The 18,776-nt window shown below is 42.4% G+C and overlaps 1 protein-coding gene across 15 annotated transcripts in view; it reads right to left on the bottom strand.

The window, feature by feature from the left end:
* Positions 1-18,776, bottom strand: part of TSPAN4 (tetraspanin 4) — a 716,150-nt gene that overhangs the window by 404,172 nt on the left and 293,202 nt on the right. For 13 of the 15 annotated variants that reach the window (XM_065594660.1, XM_065594664.1, XM_065594659.1 and 10 more), the window contains one exon: positions 4,958-5,005. The exons of the other annotated variants lie outside the window; for them this stretch is intronic. The gene's annotated coding sequence lies outside the window, so the exon portion shown is untranslated. The remainder of the gene's footprint in view (positions 1-4,957; positions 5,006-18,776) is intronic. 15 annotated transcript variants of the gene reach the window in all.

The following is an 18,776-nucleotide window of genomic DNA, read 5'->3' as shown; positions in this document are numbered from 1 at the left end:
TTAACTTTACTAAATGCAACTGCAATGCACACAGCACCACTCAACAAGATAAATCACCCTGACTTCTTCAGCCTTTTTAATTACATTTTGAGCAGTGTATAAAAACAAAGCCACACGGCTTGTGTGAAAGAGCACTGGCACATCTGCCTTAATACAAGGTTTACTTTTAAGACCATTCCCCTGGATAAGATATTTTTCAACACCCCTCCGCCCCCAAGTCCCTACAGAGAAGAGACAGAAAAATGGTTTTGTGTTTGAGAATCAGTCACCAGTTAGACATATACCAATAAAATATGGCAGCTTATGGCTGATAGTTCTTCCATATTTGTGTGTATTTGCCACTGCCCCCTCATCTGTCAAACTCCAGCTGTCTTCAACACAATGGATTTAGGAGGGGGGTTTCAAAAGCACCTAAGCAACTTAGGTATCTAAATCCTATTGATTTGGGTGCTTTAGAAAATCCCACTGTGAATGGTTGGTGAAATAAATACCCACCTAATTGTCCTGTCTGGATGCACTCTGATCTCCTTTGGAAAAGGCATTTACAAGGCTTCACTAAACAGTGTGAGCTGTAATCTGCACAGAGGACTGGGATTCAGCAAGGTGCCGAAGTATGTGCCTAACTCTAAACGTGCGAGTAGGTCCACTTTAAGCACTGTTTAGTACCTTACTGAATAAGGGCCGGAGATGGAGGCCTTTCTATACATGTCTTACATAGCTAGTGAATGCTATTCTGCATTTTTCCCTAAAAATAACACAAGGAGTTCCCAAAGAGATGATGGAGGATATTTCATGCTACCGTGACTGACTGCTAATGGAGATTCTTCTCTAGAACCAGTGGTAGAGCATCTCCTCTGACAGTAGGAAGGAGTTAAACACAAACAATATCAGGGATTATTTGAGGCCCTGTATATCTGGGGCACAATGTACCCTCAGCAACACATTGAGTTCTATATTCAGATCACACAGATCATAAAGCCACAATGGCGTCAGTACAGCTCTTAGTCCAGCGCTGAACAGCTCCCCCCACCCCAGTCAGCTTTGTAAACACTACTCTGTCTGGAACATGGAAGCTGAAAAGGGAAACAATAGTCTCCTAGGCCAGTAAGAAGCAATGAGAATTTGCACAACTCTTATCTGTCCCTCCAGTTCTGAAGCATGTAAGGGACTAGTGAAAGTGTGGCAAGGAACTTACATCTGCTTTGTTAATTAGGCGAGACGGAAGGAGTAAAGTCCACAATTAATAAAAGTTTGTGGCATTCAATAATAACATTTCTGCTAGTAAACAAAAGCACAACCTGTGATAATGACTGTGCTGTAGTGAAGATACCTTTCAGCAGTGTGTACCCTAGATGAATCATCTTAGCCACTTGTCATCCAGAATAAAAAAAAGTCCCATACATTTCCTCAAATGATATTCTTCCATTGTTTTCACAAGGGTTGATATACATTCATAAATGGTGGAACTAAGGTGCTGGGGGTGTGGCAGCACCCCCGGGCTTGAAGTAGTTTCCATCATGCACAAGGTTTACAGTTTTGTTCAATGGCTTTCAGCACCCTCCCAATAAAAATTGTTCCAGTGCCACTGTATGTATTTCATTGTGAGGGTGCTGAAAGCCATTGAACAAAACTGTAAACCTTGTGCATGATGGGGACTTTTTTTTCCCCCCAAACTTCGGTTGACTGTAATCTCTTAAAGAGGTAGCATTTGGCTTTTCTTCATCATTTGGGATTAGCCTATGTGTGACTCATTCCTTGTAACGGTATTATTTTTAATACCAATAATTTGCATGAATGCTACCATACATTCAGAGAACCAGATGACCAGCAAATGTAAATTAGCATAGCTCCATTCACTTCAATAAAATTACACCAATTTACACCTGCTAAGGAACTGGTTCATATATTTTTAAGGCTGAAGGGACCATTATGATAATCTAGTCTGACATCTTGTATAGCAATGTCCAAAGAACCTTACCTTGTAATTCCTGCATGTGCATGGATGTGTGAAAACTTTCTTCCCTATTGCTGTCACTTTTAAAGCCTCCCAGTCAAGGTTTTACATTAACCTTTTACAACACTCCGATCCCGTACATCACATAAACCCAATGCATTGGAAAACTGTAAAGTCACAATTATTCTAGTTAACATTATATACTTGACAGCTCCATTTTCATTACATTTTTGGCAACACAGAAAGCTTTTTACTCCCCATTTAACAGCTATTTTTGTAGAGGCCACCATTACTATTAATATTACAGCATTAGTGGTTCTGGCTGCATTTTAATCAGAGCTGGTCTCTTGACACTCATCCAAAGAAGTAGGAGAATCACCTGTGTACCACCAGTTTGTTAGCACACCATTTTATATATGGGAGGAATAAGGAGATAAATGGGACAACCACATGCACCCATAAATGCAGCACAAGCCTACGACTTCCTACTGTTAGAGACACATGGTGGGTGAGGCAATCTCTTTTATTGGACCAACTTCTGTTGGTGAGAGAGACAAGATTTTGAGCTACACAGAACTCTTCTTCAGGTCTGGGAAAGGTACTCAGAGCGTCTCAGCTAAATACAAATTCAAATAGATAGCATATACCTCAACCACCTTGTCTTTCTAATATTCTGGGACTGACACAGCTACAACACCACTGCATACTTTCTGTGGCTGTCATTTATTTCATGGCTTCCATCTCTAGAGAAGTGGGTATGACATTCCAGGGTGCAATTCAGACCAGTGAGAGGCTGTATCACTCCTGCCCTGCAAACTCGGGTGCCTCACAATGCTTTGCGGCTGTAGCTCCCACCTAGCCACCCACAGACAGTCTAATAGCATACTGGTCGCACCCTGAGTGTCTGTGTTTAGCTGCTGCATGCAGCCACACAGACACACTCTGGCTTCCACCAGCCTTGGTTACCACTTGCAGGGTGACCTGAACACACTCCCAGACCCAGATTTTCCGTCAAAAAGTATGTTCTGCACTATCCAGCCCTCTTCTGGACAGTCCAGATATATTAGGTTGGTTGCCCCTCTAAGGGGATCAATATACAACAGTTCAGTACCTTAAATGGAGTTGCCCACACAGTTCACAACTCTGGATTAGTTTTGATTAATGCTCACTTATTTTATTCTTTAAAGTCAGAAATGGTTACAAAAGAAATAAAGATAAAACGCTTCCTACTACTAAAATTTAAACAAACTAAACTTGGTTCAAGGTGAAGTCCCATACCACATGTTCCAAGTAACACTGCTGACCAAACTCTCAGGCCAAGATGTGCTCCCAAATCCAACCGGTGTTTCTTTTTGTCTTCTTTGGTGAAAGAGAGAGAGATGGATAGCAAGAGGTAACTTGAAGGGCAAAACACTCCACTTTTATCATTCATTCACCCTTTCAAATGCGTTTCCTGAGGATTACCCCTAAGTAAAATTCATTTCCACTGTGAGGATGGAGACAAGGAGTCCAGTGGTGAAAGAGGTTCCATGCTGTTGTTTGCTAAGATGCAGATCTGTTTGTTTCTGCCTGTTTCTTGCTGAAGAATGGCCATTTGATAGGTGATTGCCCATCAACTTCGATGACACCTGGCTAGAGGCATCAGCTTGTCCTTTGTCTATGAGAAACTGGTTTACCCAGACTTGTCTTGTAAACACATTTCAGACCTAAATTTAGCTTATGTTTATAACTTGACATATAATGTTGCCACACACATTTCACTGTGATATTATTGACCAATGAGTTATTAGTTTTCAAATGATACCTCACAAGGCATATTTTGTACAAAGATTATAACAATTGTGTGTAGGATGTGAATACAGGGGTGCATTCATTCACAGTGGATAAACTGAAAGGCAGAAAATAGACCAACCTTCGATTTAGGCAACAGATCCTTTTGCATTAGTGACTAACCTTGACAGGGTCCCTACTAAACAGAACCTTGAAATGATATTGCAGTCTTGTGCTATAGAACTTATTGACAGCTGCCACTCAGCTTCTGATAACCTATAGCAAACACTCCAGTGAATTCCTACCTGAACTGGAAACACAAACTGTTGTACTGGGAGCCTAGGCTTGAGGAGTGGCTTTGAGCTTTTGCACATCATGTTGGTGGAAGAAGTTAATGCCAGAGCTGATGCTTCCAGTCTCCTAACGCAAGTGTCTTAAATCATGGTAAGTGACCAACATCTCCTATGTGAGGTATGTGAGAAGGTATTAAGTACCCAAGGAAAGATGTAGGAAAGTTACCCAGTACAGTTGGAGACATTCTCTCTCTCTGTCTTAGCCAGAAATCATTCAGTTTTATATTTGAAGTAAGATAATCACATTTTTGTTCTAACTTGCCTCGATTTGTTCCATAGCTCCCTTTCTTATGCTCCTCCTATAGTTCCATATAGCAGCTGAATAGCAACACGACTCTTACTGCTTTAGTTATAGTCAATAGTGTTCTGGTACCTGCAGTATTGTGAAACCTCAATAGTGTGTGCATTTGTTGGGGTTATTGATTTTCATGGGTCTCTCCCAATATAATATACAAATGTACAAACAGTACAGTCTGTTTCTCCTGTCATGTATGTCGGCAATGTGACAGCATTGTGCTCCTGTAACCAGAATAGCTCAACCACTGCATCTTTTGCAGACAGCAATTCATTGGACAGTCATGCCTAGTGCACAGATTTCTTTTTAACAGTTATGAATTCCTGATGAATTTAAACAATCCACTTATGCTCTGGTAAGGGACTAGATTCCATGGTACTTGCAGTTCCTAGTATGTGGGAGATGCATACTTTCAGATGCTACGTTACCCCTTTAAATGCCTTACAAGGCAGCCTTTACATCACACTGGTTTACCACAATATACACAGTGCATTACCTCAGACCAGTATTGATGAGAAAAGCAGTCCTAAAAACAAGACAGAAACTAGAGAGAATACGCCACCAAAGAAGAGAGAAGACACTCACTTTCACTTCTGTTGCTTGTTTAGGTCTTATGATGTTTCCCAGGAAAACCTGGTGGGGAAGGGAAAGAGAGAAAAAAAAATATTATCCAAAATCTGAAGTTAAAACACCAGAAAGCTGTGGGAGTGCAGAAATCATACATATGCCAGATAAGAAAAGCGTGCCCAGGAAATAACTACAAACTGCACAGATGTAGAAGAAATATCACTTCAAGGTTATTTAACCCAAATAGGCCCAGATACTACAAATGAATACATGCATTTAACTTTATTTACAAGGTCAATGGGACTGGAGCACATTGTGACAGTTTGGGGGCTATATCTGAGTGTGCTATATTTCAGCCTCCATTTTGAGAGCAACCATGATTATGTCCTTCACTGTATACCATAACTGCCATGTTGAATTGCATCAGCACTCTTGTGTTAGGCAGCCTGGGGCCTAGGTATCTGACCCTGAAGGAGAGAGAGAGCCATCAAAAGGCCATCAGCCCATTGAACAGCTTTCCCTGTTGGGGCAACAGGGGTTGGGCTACAGGTAGAGAGACTGATTTTCAATGATGCTCTGCCAACAATCCTTTTCTCATGGGCTGGATCATGGAAAATCCCAGCAGAAGAAGAGAAGCAGGAAAAGGCATAACAGACTGCTTTTAAAAAGACCCGCTCTCCAGCAAGGGAGACACACCATCACCAACATAAACTATCCTGGGAATCAATGACTCTGGAAAAGACTTGGGGCATGGTAGAAGCAACTGTAATTGAAATATAATAATAAACACCCAGAGTCTCTTCCCTGTGTATCTTTTAGTAAGACTCTCAGAACTGCATCTGTGATAGCATGGAGCTATTGTTATTCAAATTCATCATTTCGACCTAATTGCAAATTCAACATTAGACATTTTATTTAATAATCGAAAAGGAGAAGATGGTAAGGAAAGGGCAAGTCCTTGTTTAAAAATACGTATCTATAATATAATATCCCCAAACCTGCCAGGAATAAATTACATTTCCACTGAAATGTTCTTCCATTGCTGCAACAATTTTGACTTACTAAAAACAAAGATTGCCAATGGCCTATAGAGGTGCAGTAAGATCTCATCTTTGGATTTAGAATTCAAAGCCCAATATACCCCCAAATATTTGCAAACAATCCTGAGCAAGGACAAAATGTTAGGTACTATAATTATGATGCCAATCATCTATGAGCTCTTTACAGGTTGGTGGTAGAGGGGGAAAAAAGGGGGGGGGGGAGTAAGAAGGAAGCTACCTCTGATGTCACAATTCCACCAGCCTATGAATTTGTAATGGGTAGGACCCATTCTTCAGTCAGTATAAATACAGCAACAACATTCTGAGGACAAAGTGAAAGGTAAACAGATTAAGTCTGATACGTCTGAAAAATTCCTCTAGTTTTCCAGCTCATCAGTGAAGAAAGCACCTTCCAAGATGTGGAAGCTGCAGTTACATTGATGTGCCCAAAAGATGCGGTTACAGGTTACTTTACATTACAAATCTGCATTTAAAAAGTACCTGCATAGTTATTTATTAACTATTGTTATTTAGTAGATGTATTGTGATGGTGTCTAGAGGCCCCAATCTGGGCCCCACTCTTGCTTAGTGCTGCATCTACAAGTAATAAAAAAGAGTGGATGGGATTATTATAGCCACTGCTTACTTGCATCGCTTGTCCCCTACATTTTCTTATCAAGTACTGGGACCGTATTGTGTTAGGTGCTGTACACGCAAACCAGTATAATAAGAGACAGTTCCTGACCCACAGAGTTTACGGTCAAGAGGCGGATACTGTTACCAGATTTGCCCATTACTTTGGGGTACACTCATTAGGGTTACTCTTTGGGGAGGGGAGTTCTGTACTTCTATCAGTGTACTGCTTGTGTCACTTGTGTTCTCATACGGAGCTCTACTTCTCCCTTCTGCAAGTTCCCTCACAATGGAGCTAACCTGGGTTCTTCCAGCCCCAGAATCAGATGACCACACGCACACATTAACAGAGCGCGTCTGAGAGGACCAGGTTAATCAGCACTCCCAAACTCACAATGCAATTAGGCAACTTCAGTATTTTGGATACCAATAAAGGATTCATTACTAGAATTGGTCTGAAAACTACTGAGCTGGGTGTGTGCAGGCGTGGGTTCATTAACATCTGGAGCAGAGATCCCCCATAATGCAGTGCTTTCCTGCTTTGCTGGTCCCAGAGCTCAGTGCGGTCCTTGCCTTGGAATCTCTGTTCTCCATTCTGTATGCTACTGAAGGTGCCCCTCTGTCCCATCTTTGATGCAAATGACGCTAGGGGAGTTTATCCTGTCACCCTTGTCCGGAGGGGTTTAGGTGCATCTTCCACTGCCTTTTCATTACTTTTTGTAAGTCTTTCTTCTGATCAGCTTTGGTTCAAGCAGAGGCTGGGACCGGGGAGGTCTTTCGTGGTTCCCCAAGAACACAGAGCTGATAGGTAACAAGTCCCCCCATTGATGGGGTGCTTGTGCTTAGCAATTATCCCCATCATATCCTTATTCCATGGTACTGGGTCTGATCTTCAATCCATTGCAGCCACCGCATCAGTCGCTGGATCCAGCAAACCAGTAGAACCAGACCAATTGCTAGTATAATTTGGAAACCAATGATCACCACAATGGGGTGAAGCATGATATTCAAAAGACCTGTTACACTGGAGCTCCACCCAAGCAAAGTCTCTCACCAGGAGTGATAGCCTGTGTTTTTAACTGTAGCTGCTAGCCTAGAGATCTCCTAGTTGTGGTGTTGAATCTCGAGTTTGCATTCTCCCCCAAAGTTCAGAGCTTCTACAGCTCAGTTGGTAAGGAGGGATGAGTTAATAGTCCCTTAATGGCAGTGAGACCCATTCCCAGTGAAATGAGGGAAACCTCCTTGTAGAGCTCAAGGTAGGCTTTCAAATGTTGTACAGTCCATATAGGCACAGTATCCTTAATATTACAACTAACAATAGTGGTTACATTACAGAAATAGTGATTAAAGTAGGCACCATGGGTTGAATCCAATGTCCATTAATCAATACAATATTACATCTCATTCTTACACACACACACACACCTGCTTTACCAACATAGACAATAACAGACTCCTCTTCCTGGATAACATTGAAGGAACAGTGAGATTTATTCCCAGGTTGTGGGAAGAAGCATTCATTGTGTTCCTCCAATGCTTGATCTTCACAGATATAGGCCAAACCTTCTTTTCTCTTACACCCTTTTACATGTAGTTATCATTAATCTGTAATCCCAGTGGGACTACTGGGTGGATTACTCCAATTTCTTTGCCTGTCACAGTTATTAGGAATAACTGCAAGTTTTGCTGGTGTTGACTGTATGAAGCGTTAACTAGTCTCCACCAGGGCCGGAGGTCTAATTCGCCCTCCGTTACATGGGGCCGAATCAAGTTAATTGCCTCCATGGGAATTTGTCCTGCTATGGCTTGCCGAATCATTCCCATCATTACATTCTAGGTGAGAGCCTGAGTTTGCTCACAAGCTGAGGTCAATGAGACATTATTCTGGAAGGACTGTACACCACACATCATTAACTCTTCATCTTTTTCTATGAGTCTTTCCCACCCAGGAAATACCTTACTGATTAACTGCTGTTCCTCACTTAACTGTTTCAAAGATGCTGTTAATGGGGTTCCCATCTTTTCTATATTTTCGGTGGCATGATAGTTTATTAGCCAGAACTTCTATGTTTACGGCATCAACTAAAGAGATTCCTGTTCCTATAGGTGCAATCCAATCACTTAATTCCTTTTTTACTCTATTTACATGGTCAGTCCCTTGCCACATCCTTACCCATTCATCCCAACCCTTACGGCTAGTTCCAATCAAGGGAGTGCATACAGGTGCAGTGTGAGAGATATTCATGCCTTCTAAGTAGATCTGAACCTCCTTCAGAAAAGCCTGAGGTTGAAGAACCAAATGTTCTTGTTGATCCAATTTCAACACATGGGGTCCTGAAACTGGGGAACAAGGTTTGTGTCAGAGGGTCAAAACTGAAAACTGTTTTTTTTGTTGTTGGCCCAATTCCATTCTGTACAATCCAGGCTCATGGAATCCCTCCGAAATGGCAACATGCCTATAGAATTTAAACCAAATTGTTGGCATGAGCTTGTCACAATGTGTGCCCTTTAATGCATCTACCCAGTCTGGGGGGGCCTTGCTGAATCAGGTCATGTCCAGCTAAAGTGCAGTTCAGCGGTTCCCAGTTTACAAGGAGCCATGTGATATTCTTGCCTGCTGGAGTGATCAGAGACAGCTGCAGTTCAAGTCCAGGTAACAGAGGCGTCTGGGTTCTGACGACGATGATGACACAGGGGCATGGTTGCTCCCCATACAGCAGAGGAAACCAAGACTATCCTGCACCTTCCGCCACCCGGGAGGCTGTCACTGGTTGTGTTTGATGGTGCGCATCCCTTTCGAGACCACAACAGCTTACAGAAGAATGGGACGGAGTCTGGGGTGCTCTTAGTTTCATAACAAAACTTGAGTGACTACCCGGTGGCACTCTGCCTGCAATTGGCAACACTTTCTCAGGGCAACCCGAGGAGTTGCTGACAATGTAAAACTGGTAGTGACGCTGCAGGGCCAGGTGGTGCTCCCATTCCCATAGAATCCATGCATGTGGCACAGCAATTTTACTTCCTGGGCTCCAGCTGGAAAGCACCTCCAGAGGTTCAGAGGGGTCACAGGTTCAGCATAGAGCCTGGACAGCATCAGACTCCCGGCACTTATGAAAAGCAGGGTGCTAGTGCAACGGTGGGATGTCATGGCTCGTGTTCTGGACCCATTGGAGCAGAGAAGAGAGAACAAACTCCCACACTCCCCCCCCTCCCTGCCATATATACTGGGAGAATCTGGGACCACTATTGCAGGGTGAACATGAAGAAGTGACCTACGTGAGAGGGGCCATAAGAAGTTGAGGACTATTATGGCCTTTTCCTGCCTACACATCAGGGTAGACACGTCGGGTGGGCTTGTAAGTGTATTTTCCAATGGTCGCAAGCCGTTCTTTCTTGCTAGCCAAGAAGGGTTGCTGACAGGGTGGAGAAGACAGTTATAATATTCCTTGAGAGTCAGGTGATTTACCCTTCCACTCTTTGAGCTGTGAGGAATGACATCATTTCTGCCAGGGTTTCCCATTTTTTCCATTCAGGATTTCTACCTGATAAACACTGGGGCTGGCCTGATTCACAATAGTGTGTGTCAAAAAGTGCTCCTATGCTGAAAACTTTCTGTACGTTACTGGTTGGCCTAATTCCCATATCAAAGGAGGTTTTCCCCAGCCTAGTTTTTTGTCCATGTTTTGCTGTACTATGCCCAGCTGTGTTGCCACTTGCTTTTGTAAAGCAGCTATCGTCTCTGCTAAGGTTTGTACCTATTCATCTGTTACCACCTTCCCTTCCCAGGCACTAGGCAGTTCCACTCCCAACCACCAACTTTCAGACATGCGCATTTGCCTTCTAGTCATAACTTCAAAGGGAGTGTACCCATGTATCGCCTTAGAGCCTCTTGGAGCCATTAAAATGATTGGTAATTTTTCATCCCAATCCCTCCCTAAGATCTTTACTTGTTTTTTCAAAGCTTCCTTTAGTGTGTGATTGGTTTGTTCAACTTGTCCAGAGGAGTTCAATCCTTGAGGGAGCCATTTAGGGAACTGGGGTAAAAATCTGTCTGGGGATTGGTCCTGCTTTGAGCAGGGGGTTGGACTAGATGACCTCCTGAGGTCCCTTCCAATCCTGATATTCTATGATTCTATGACTCAAGCTGCCCAGCTACGTGGAAACATTGCTTAATGCCTAAAGCCTTACATAGCTCTTGCATGACATCTCCCACAAAATGGGATCTCAAATTTGAATCAATTACTCTGGGAATTCCCATTCTTGAGAAAACTATGTTAAAGAGCTGCTTAGTAGTGACTGAGGCAGTGTTGGTTTTTAGTAGGGATGGCTTCCATACATTTGGAGAAAGGATCTATTATTACCAGACAGTATTTATTCCCTCTACCGGTGGTGGGTAAAGGGCCTATGTAATCTATCTGAATCCGGGACCAGGGACCCTCTATTCTTTGGTGCCCCAATGTTGTTGTTGTTTTTTTTTAACTTGGCGATCAGCATTAACCATGGTGCACTGCAGACAATCACCACATCACTGATCTATATCCACTTTCGTGCCTGGCCAACACCCTGAATCTTTAACCCTATTTGAAGTATCCTGTTTTCCTCTATGCCCTTGCTCATGCACAAGCTGAATCGGGTCCCCCCGTACCTGACTGGGGACTATCCAGTGCCTTTGTTACCCACACAAAATTCTCTGTTACTCACACACTCTAGGGGCATCCGCCTTTATCCAGTTCCTCGGGCTCAAGGTGTAACCCTCTTAATTTAGGCACCCTGACCCTTTCCCAGTTCGTAGGGCTCCAGGGGAAAGGCACCTAATTTTACCCCTCCATGGGCTCCGGGATCATCTACTCCGTGGGCTCCGGGATCTACTCCTCTATGGGATTCAGGCAAACACCCTTTCCCTGTGGACTCGGGGCTTAATCTTTTGCGGGTTTACAGGGTCTCCCATCAGCAAAAGAACCCCATACAGTAATACTCCATTCAATCGCCACCTATCAACAATCACCAGAAAAGAACGCACACGCCATACACACAACGCTCACCACTCCCAACAAGACAGATGAACCCTTCCTGATGGCCAGCTAGAATCAGATCCATCTGGGGGACTCCAGCCTCCACACGGTGCCACCGGCAGAGTACCGAGGTCTGGCAACTCCGATCCAGGGGCTGTTTCCTGGAGTTGGTTCCCTTAGAGCTCTCCCTTTCCAGGGGCATTTCTCCTTCTTCATTATCCATCTCTCTAACCTGTTGATTTTCTCCTGTCTCAAGCGACCAGCCAAGGGGGGAGGGAGGGGTTGTATTTTTTTTCAGCCATCTCTACTTCCCTTACCTCACTAACGATCCCTACCAAAAGCCCTTTCACGCAGTCACATTATTGCACTAAAATCTTTACTTTTAAGGCACAACTCCTAACTCCTTATTGCACGTTCCTACAGTTATTCTAAGCACGATTCTTAACTTAAAAGTTACAGGACATTACCAAATATTCTATGAGAGACACACCTCAGTAAAGAAGCTTAGTCTGAAAAAGGAAGAGACCCTTTGTCAGGTCTGTCTGCAGCAAATGCTCAACAAGTACCACGTGATTAGGGTCACGTGCTGCCCGTGATCCTCCACCAATTTATCAGATTTGCCCCTTACTTTGGGGTAGACTCATTTATTAGGGTTACTCTTTGGGGGGTGTTCTATAATTCTATCAATGTACTGCTTGTGTCACTTGTGTTCTCATACGGAACTCTACTTCTCCCTTCTGCAAGTTCCCTCCCAATGGAGCTACTCTGCAGGACCTAGATTCCCCAGGGCTGGGTTTTTCCAGCCCCAGAATCAGACGAACACGTGCACACATTAACAGAGCGCGTCTGAGAGGACCGGGTTAATCAGCACTCCCAAGCTGGTCTCTTATATGTCCCTGGACTCAGCAGGCTGGGTCGAGCAGCACTTCCAAGCTGCACCCTCATATGCCCCAGGTTCAGCACGTCCCTATCCACATATTCACGTTACAATTGTTCTGGTAGTAACCCAATTGATTAGCAGACCCCACAGGATTTTTGGGCGCTGCAGGGATCTTTAGCTTAGGTATGAGGAGCGTTGCTGCAGAGTGAATAGGGAAGCCAAAAAACACCCACGGGGGGGATGGGAAGAGATAGAGAGAGAAACAACCAGCTTAACCATGAAAGTTATTTATTGCCAGGTAATAACCATACAAGGGGAGCCAAACAAACAAAACAGTTATAATATTAAATCTAACTTAAATTTGATTGTAAAAGTCAGGTTTAGAAAACTATAACTGATCACACAAGTAAGGGTCAGAAGGCTATGGCTACAGAGAGAGCGAGCTGGGTTCTCACCACTCCATGAAGCTTGAATCGATCAGGGGTCCCAGGTGGTGGTGGTAGCTGAGGGTCTGGAGTGCTGGAGACAGGCAGAGCCCCCAGCAGGAGAAGATGAAGTCCCAATGGAACTGACGCAGATTTTGGATCCAGGCATCAGAGCATTTGCTTGAGCGTGGGTAGGGGTTTTTATAGGGAAAGAACAATGGTTCAAGGGAGAACACTAGCTTTGTTTATGGATAAACTGATGGCTCAAGGGAGTATAGGAAAGTTGTTTTGTTCAGGCTAGACAATAGGAACTGCTTATTCCTGGCTATGGGCTGTGTTCCTTCGAGGGAGCTCACAATGCAATTAGGCAGCTTCAGTATTTTGGATACCAATAAAGGATTTATTTCTAGAATTAGTCTGATAACTTCTGAGCTGGGTGTGTGCAGGCGTGAGTTCATTAACATCTGGAGCAAAGATCCCCCATCAGGCAGTGCTTTCCTGGTCCGAGAGTTCAGTACGATTTTTGCCTTCGAAGCTCTGTTCTACAGTCTGTATGCTAATGGAGATGCCTCCCTGTCCCATCTTTGATGCAAATAAGGCTAGGGGAGTTTCCTTAATCTTGTCACCCTTGTCCGGAGGGGATTGGTAGGTCTTCCACTGCCTTTTCATTGCTTTTTGAAAGTCTTTCTTCTGATTGGCTTCGGTTCAAGCAGAGGCGGGGTGGAGGGAGGAGGTCTTCTGTGAGTCAGACAGGCTGGGTACTGCGCCCTGGTTCCCCAAGAACACAGAGGTGATAGGTAACAATACAATGTTTGTACTTACTAAACAGTTGATCATAAGTAGTTTTGCCAACGACAAACATTAAAAGCCGTAAGTCAGCCACCTCCCCTCCCTCCAACCATGGAATCTGTCTTAAAAACCATGGGATTATTTTTTAAAAGAATAAATGTGGGTTTATTTTTATTTGCCTTCTGGGTTTCTGAGCCTTTAGGGATCACTTGGATCACCTTTTCAAACTTTTCTCTGCAACCATAAAGGTCAGAAATGTACATTTTAATAAAAGCTGAAATCCTCATGTAATCATTTAACTCCATGAGCTGGGGCTTTAAGTAACTTATCTAATATTGCAAGACTTGCAATGAAATCATGAAAGTTCTCATGTGAGGGAAGGGATAGCTCAGTGGTTTGAGCATTGACCTACTAAATCCAGGGTTGTGAGTTCAATTCTTGAGGGGGCCACTTAGGGATCTGGGGCAAAAATCAGTACTTGGTCCTTCTGGTGAAGGCAGGGGGCTGGACTCTAAGACCTTTCGGGGTCCCTTCCAGTTCTATGAGATAGGTGTACATCAGTGAAGTTGGCAATACTCCATAATGGATCCATGAAAGGCAACTGACATGTATTTTATGAACAGTCTGCACTCTCATGGATTTTGGCAGAGAGATATATCCTCTTCACACGTTAAGGTAACTGCCCCAGCTGGATACACCTTAATATATAAATTATCATTGTCTGAATATTCATAATCTCATGAAATCTGCTATGAGGCCACTATAGGCAGAAACTATAAGCTTTCTCTAAGGCAGACTCTCCAGGAGCGTAGGAGAAACAAGTTCAGATATGCTTTCATAACACGTATTGGAGACAATACTCTGTGAAACCAACACTAAAAGGGGCAAAAGAACAAAAGAGACCAACCCTGTTGAGAGAAGTGACCCAGATGTTTTGGGAGACCAGAGGACACTACTCTTCCTAGGACAGCCTGCTATGAACCAGGATGTAGGGAAAGGACCAAGGAAAAGGCAGAAGTGGATTTGCATGTGAAATTACAGCTACCACCATTTAACCTTTGTCACTTGACCCATAGAAGTACTATTCCCCATACAGGCACCCACAAGAACATAGAGTAAATAATTTTCTTTGTTCCTTTCTTCTCCTCCTTAAATAAACAGCACATTGTGTAACCTGTAGCTGTAATTTGGATTTGTGCCTTAATAGTAGAAGGAGCACGTGCTGCCTGTGAGTCGGAGAGGATTATACAGGCTCTGTCTTCTGAAGAGAAAAAACCCCCACCAATCTAGGCAAGCCAAGGTCACAGAAAGAGGGCATGGGAGAAACCACAAAGAACTGTAAGGGACTCTTACAGACATAGAGGGGGACACTGACCTCAGCCACTGGGGGATACAGAAACCAGCTGCAACTGCAACTAAAAAATAGAGACATTCTCACACAGAAAGTCATGTTGTTACAACAGAAGAGTTTGGGCTTCAATCCACAACCAAAGGGAAGTTCAGAGTTAGGGTTTTAAATCTGTGTCTAGGGACTGTCAATGATATGGTCCCTGAATCAGGAGGCTCTCATGGTTTAGGAGGTCGCCAGCATCCCTCGATGGAATTATGTAGCATTAAATTAAATAGTTGATTATCTATTCTTACTTTCGTCTAACTTATGAAAGCCTCACTAAATAAGGAATGCTCTGAACCACATCCTGCAAGTTTTCATAAATTAGGGAGCTAAGATCCAAACCTAGCTGATGGTTTTGTTACATGGAGACACTACGGAGTTTTCAGGGTAGTTGATTTTTACCACACTAACTTTGCAGACACCAGAGCTAAAACCTGGAAAGGGCAGGCTGAGTGATGTGGGGGGATGAGAAGTCTATTCCTCCTTCTCAGCAGGCAGAAATTCCCCAAGCATCTCCTTTGTTAGTTCAGGGATGTCTCATTGTAAATCAGTTTTCATCCAGAGGGACGTGAGAGACAGAAAACATCCATGAGAGAAGGAGTGGATGTGTTTCTGAGATGGCTTTTCACTCAACCCCAGCAATATGGAAATGAAAGATAAGGACTTCCAACACCCAGGGGCTAAGGGGTACATTGTATGCTGAACACGTGTCCACACAAGCATAGGCAGTGCCTAACTCTCATTAATGCAAATGGGAGTTGAGCATGCACAAAAAGGAAGACAACAGAGCCACTGTTTTTACACTAGCTTGTAGGGGAGGGAAGCACATGCTGTTTAATTTTCCTCCAACACCTTCAGGGAAAGTCCATTACCATGTTCACTAGGAGAAAATGAAATGGAACAGAAACAGGTGCCAATTAGCTGAAACCATTCACATTACAACATCATTCAACAAGTCCCTCTCTGTATCTGCATTAATTCATGCCTCAGCTGGTCCACATGAATAAGGCAAGCTGATTACATTAGCAGGCAGCAAGATCTATGGCTAAATAACTGTAAAATCATAAACAAAATGACAAAAACGAAAAACAAGTAATAAAACTTGCAACAAAGACACAGTACAAGGAGGCTCTGACTGTGAAGGATCAAGAGCATATGTCCTCTGGGATACAGAGCAAGACAGGAATGAATGCCTCCTAAGACAGGAATGCATGCCTCAGCTACCAGAAAGGGAAGGAATAGCTCCCAGCTGGGTTAGTTCTATGTGGCATTCACAGCAGTTCAGAATGCTGTGTGATATTTGATGGATGACATCAGCAATACAGTCCTCTAACTCCTCTTCAACCCCAAGGCTCATGGGTACATTTCCACCATTCATTCCTTCGACCATTATAAAAGTGTCTTCTAAATGTACCAGGAACTACACATAGATTTTCTCAAAATGGATCAACCACAAGACAAATTCTCAATTGGTATAAAGCGGTACAGCTCCACTGAAGTCAGAGCTACACTGAGTCACACTAGCTGAGAATCTGACTCATGGCACTGGCCAAATCACTTAACCTGTCTGCCTCAGCAGCCTTATCTATAAAACAGGGATTGTATTACCTATTTACCTGTCAGAGGTACATGGAGGGCTCATTAGTTAATGACTGCATCATAATACTTTGAAAATATGAAAGTGCTATATACTATAAGACTAATTATTATTACTATTGTATTCAGACACTTCAGATTATTTTTAGTACTGCAGCTTTTTACTGAAGTCACATCCATACATCTTATGCAAATCAGCCCAATAATACACATTTCTAAGATACTGCTTACGCCGACACAAGGAACATAGTGTGGACATGTTAAAGTGATTTAATTACTGTGATGGCTGTACGTTGAGGTAACTTAAGTCGACTTAATTTTGTAGTCGAAACTTGCCCTAAAAGCCAGATGGAGATCACACCAGAACACAGTAGGAGTGACACAGAATGGTATTAAACTCAGAACTTTTTTATTAGTTTTAAAAAGGAATGGTGATGGTGTTAAATTAGCATATATAGGCTTCTCAGATTACATGGGTTTTCAAGAAGGCTTTGAATTTAGGAGAGTCCTGCTTTTCACCCTGGAATAGGGAGGTTGTTTTATGACTAGGGGGAAGTATGAGGAAAATGGGAGAAGAAAAAGATAAGCGGCAAGGCTAGCATCATCAGAACAGCAAAGGGAGTAATATGGAAGTGATAAGAAGCAAAAGTAGAGATGCAGGTTTTATAAACATTGTCTATAGATTTTTCACATTATTTGCAACTCAGCAATAATTATTTTGTAGAGAAAACCCTGTGATTGCTCCAAAGAATTTACAAGTTGTGGCCCTGATTCTGTGAATGCTTAACATTATGCACTGTAGGTGAAATCCTGACCCCTCTCCCCCCCACATTGATGGGATTTTTGCCATTGACTTCAGTGGGGCCAGGATTCTGAAAGTCAATGGAACTATTCACACCACGAAAAAAGTTAAGCACATAACTAAGGTCAGGTCTACATAATAAAATATTTTATGAAAAATATGAGGTTGTTATGGAAAAATTAATGCACCTGTTATGTACTCTGCAAAACAGAGGACAAATAGATACTCAGATATTTGGTAACTATTTATTCAATATGCACACAAAATACATTCACCTTCAAAAACCCCAGCACATCCATCCTATTATTTTTTTAAATATTTATACATAGTTAGCAGACCACACATATTATCAGAGATTTCACTCACTAGAAACGACATGTCATGGGTAGAGAAAAGATGCTCATTCTGTAATATGGAACACCCTATTAAATGGAGAGATCTGATAACTATATTACTGTTTAATGTTTTTCTACCCAGAATCATTACAACAGCAAGCTTATCTCTGATATTTACATGGCAAGGATTTGTAAACTTGTTAAAACTTCCTAAATAAATAGTTTAAAAGAAGAATGTTTTTCCTAGTATAGCAATACAGGCAAATTCTCCTAGCATAGATGCACCTTATACTGACAAAAAAATGTGCTTTTGCCGATACAGCTTATACTGATTCAGTGAGCAAAATACACTATATGGGCAAAAACACTTCTAGGGCCAGGATTTCAAACAAAATACTCAAAATCTTTGCATATTGTGGGAAATTCAAAGTTGGTCTAGTTTTCACAAAATGTTCATGTAAAATAGAAACACCACTGAGTTAAATTATTTTTGATTCAAAACCATACAAATATCTTTCTAGGTTTGCTCAGTCAAATAACCATTCATTTGAAATTTCAGTGATGCTGAAATTGGCAAAATGAAGTCTCACTGAAGATTTTGTGAAATCTTTTCTACAATTTTGCATGGTCTTACTTTAACAAACCCATGTCTTCAGAGGTGAAAAGTTACTGTATTGGCCTACTATGCCTGACAGCCTCCAGAGTTGGATTTCAGTCGGAAACCAACTGTATATTCTAAAAAATATTTTTTTTTAAATTTCTACTTCAAAAAGTCGCTATCCAACAATGCTATCTACTGAAAAGATTAGTTCTTTGATGAATTCATGATCATATCTGCTGCCTTTACTTACTTAAAATAAGTTTTCATTACTTACTCATAGTAACCTTATTAGCACCAGTACAGCTACAGAAGAGTAACTTGGATTCTATTA

This window comes from Chrysemys picta, chromosome 4 (assembly GCF_011386835.1).
Source record: "Chrysemys picta bellii isolate R12L10 chromosome 4, ASM1138683v2, whole genome shotgun sequence".
Classification (NCBI taxonomy): Eukaryota; Metazoa; Chordata; order Testudines; family Emydidae; genus Chrysemys; species Chrysemys picta.
The sequence above is the reverse complement of the archived record's forward strand: the minus strand, read 5'-3'. Positions and strand labels throughout refer to the sequence as shown.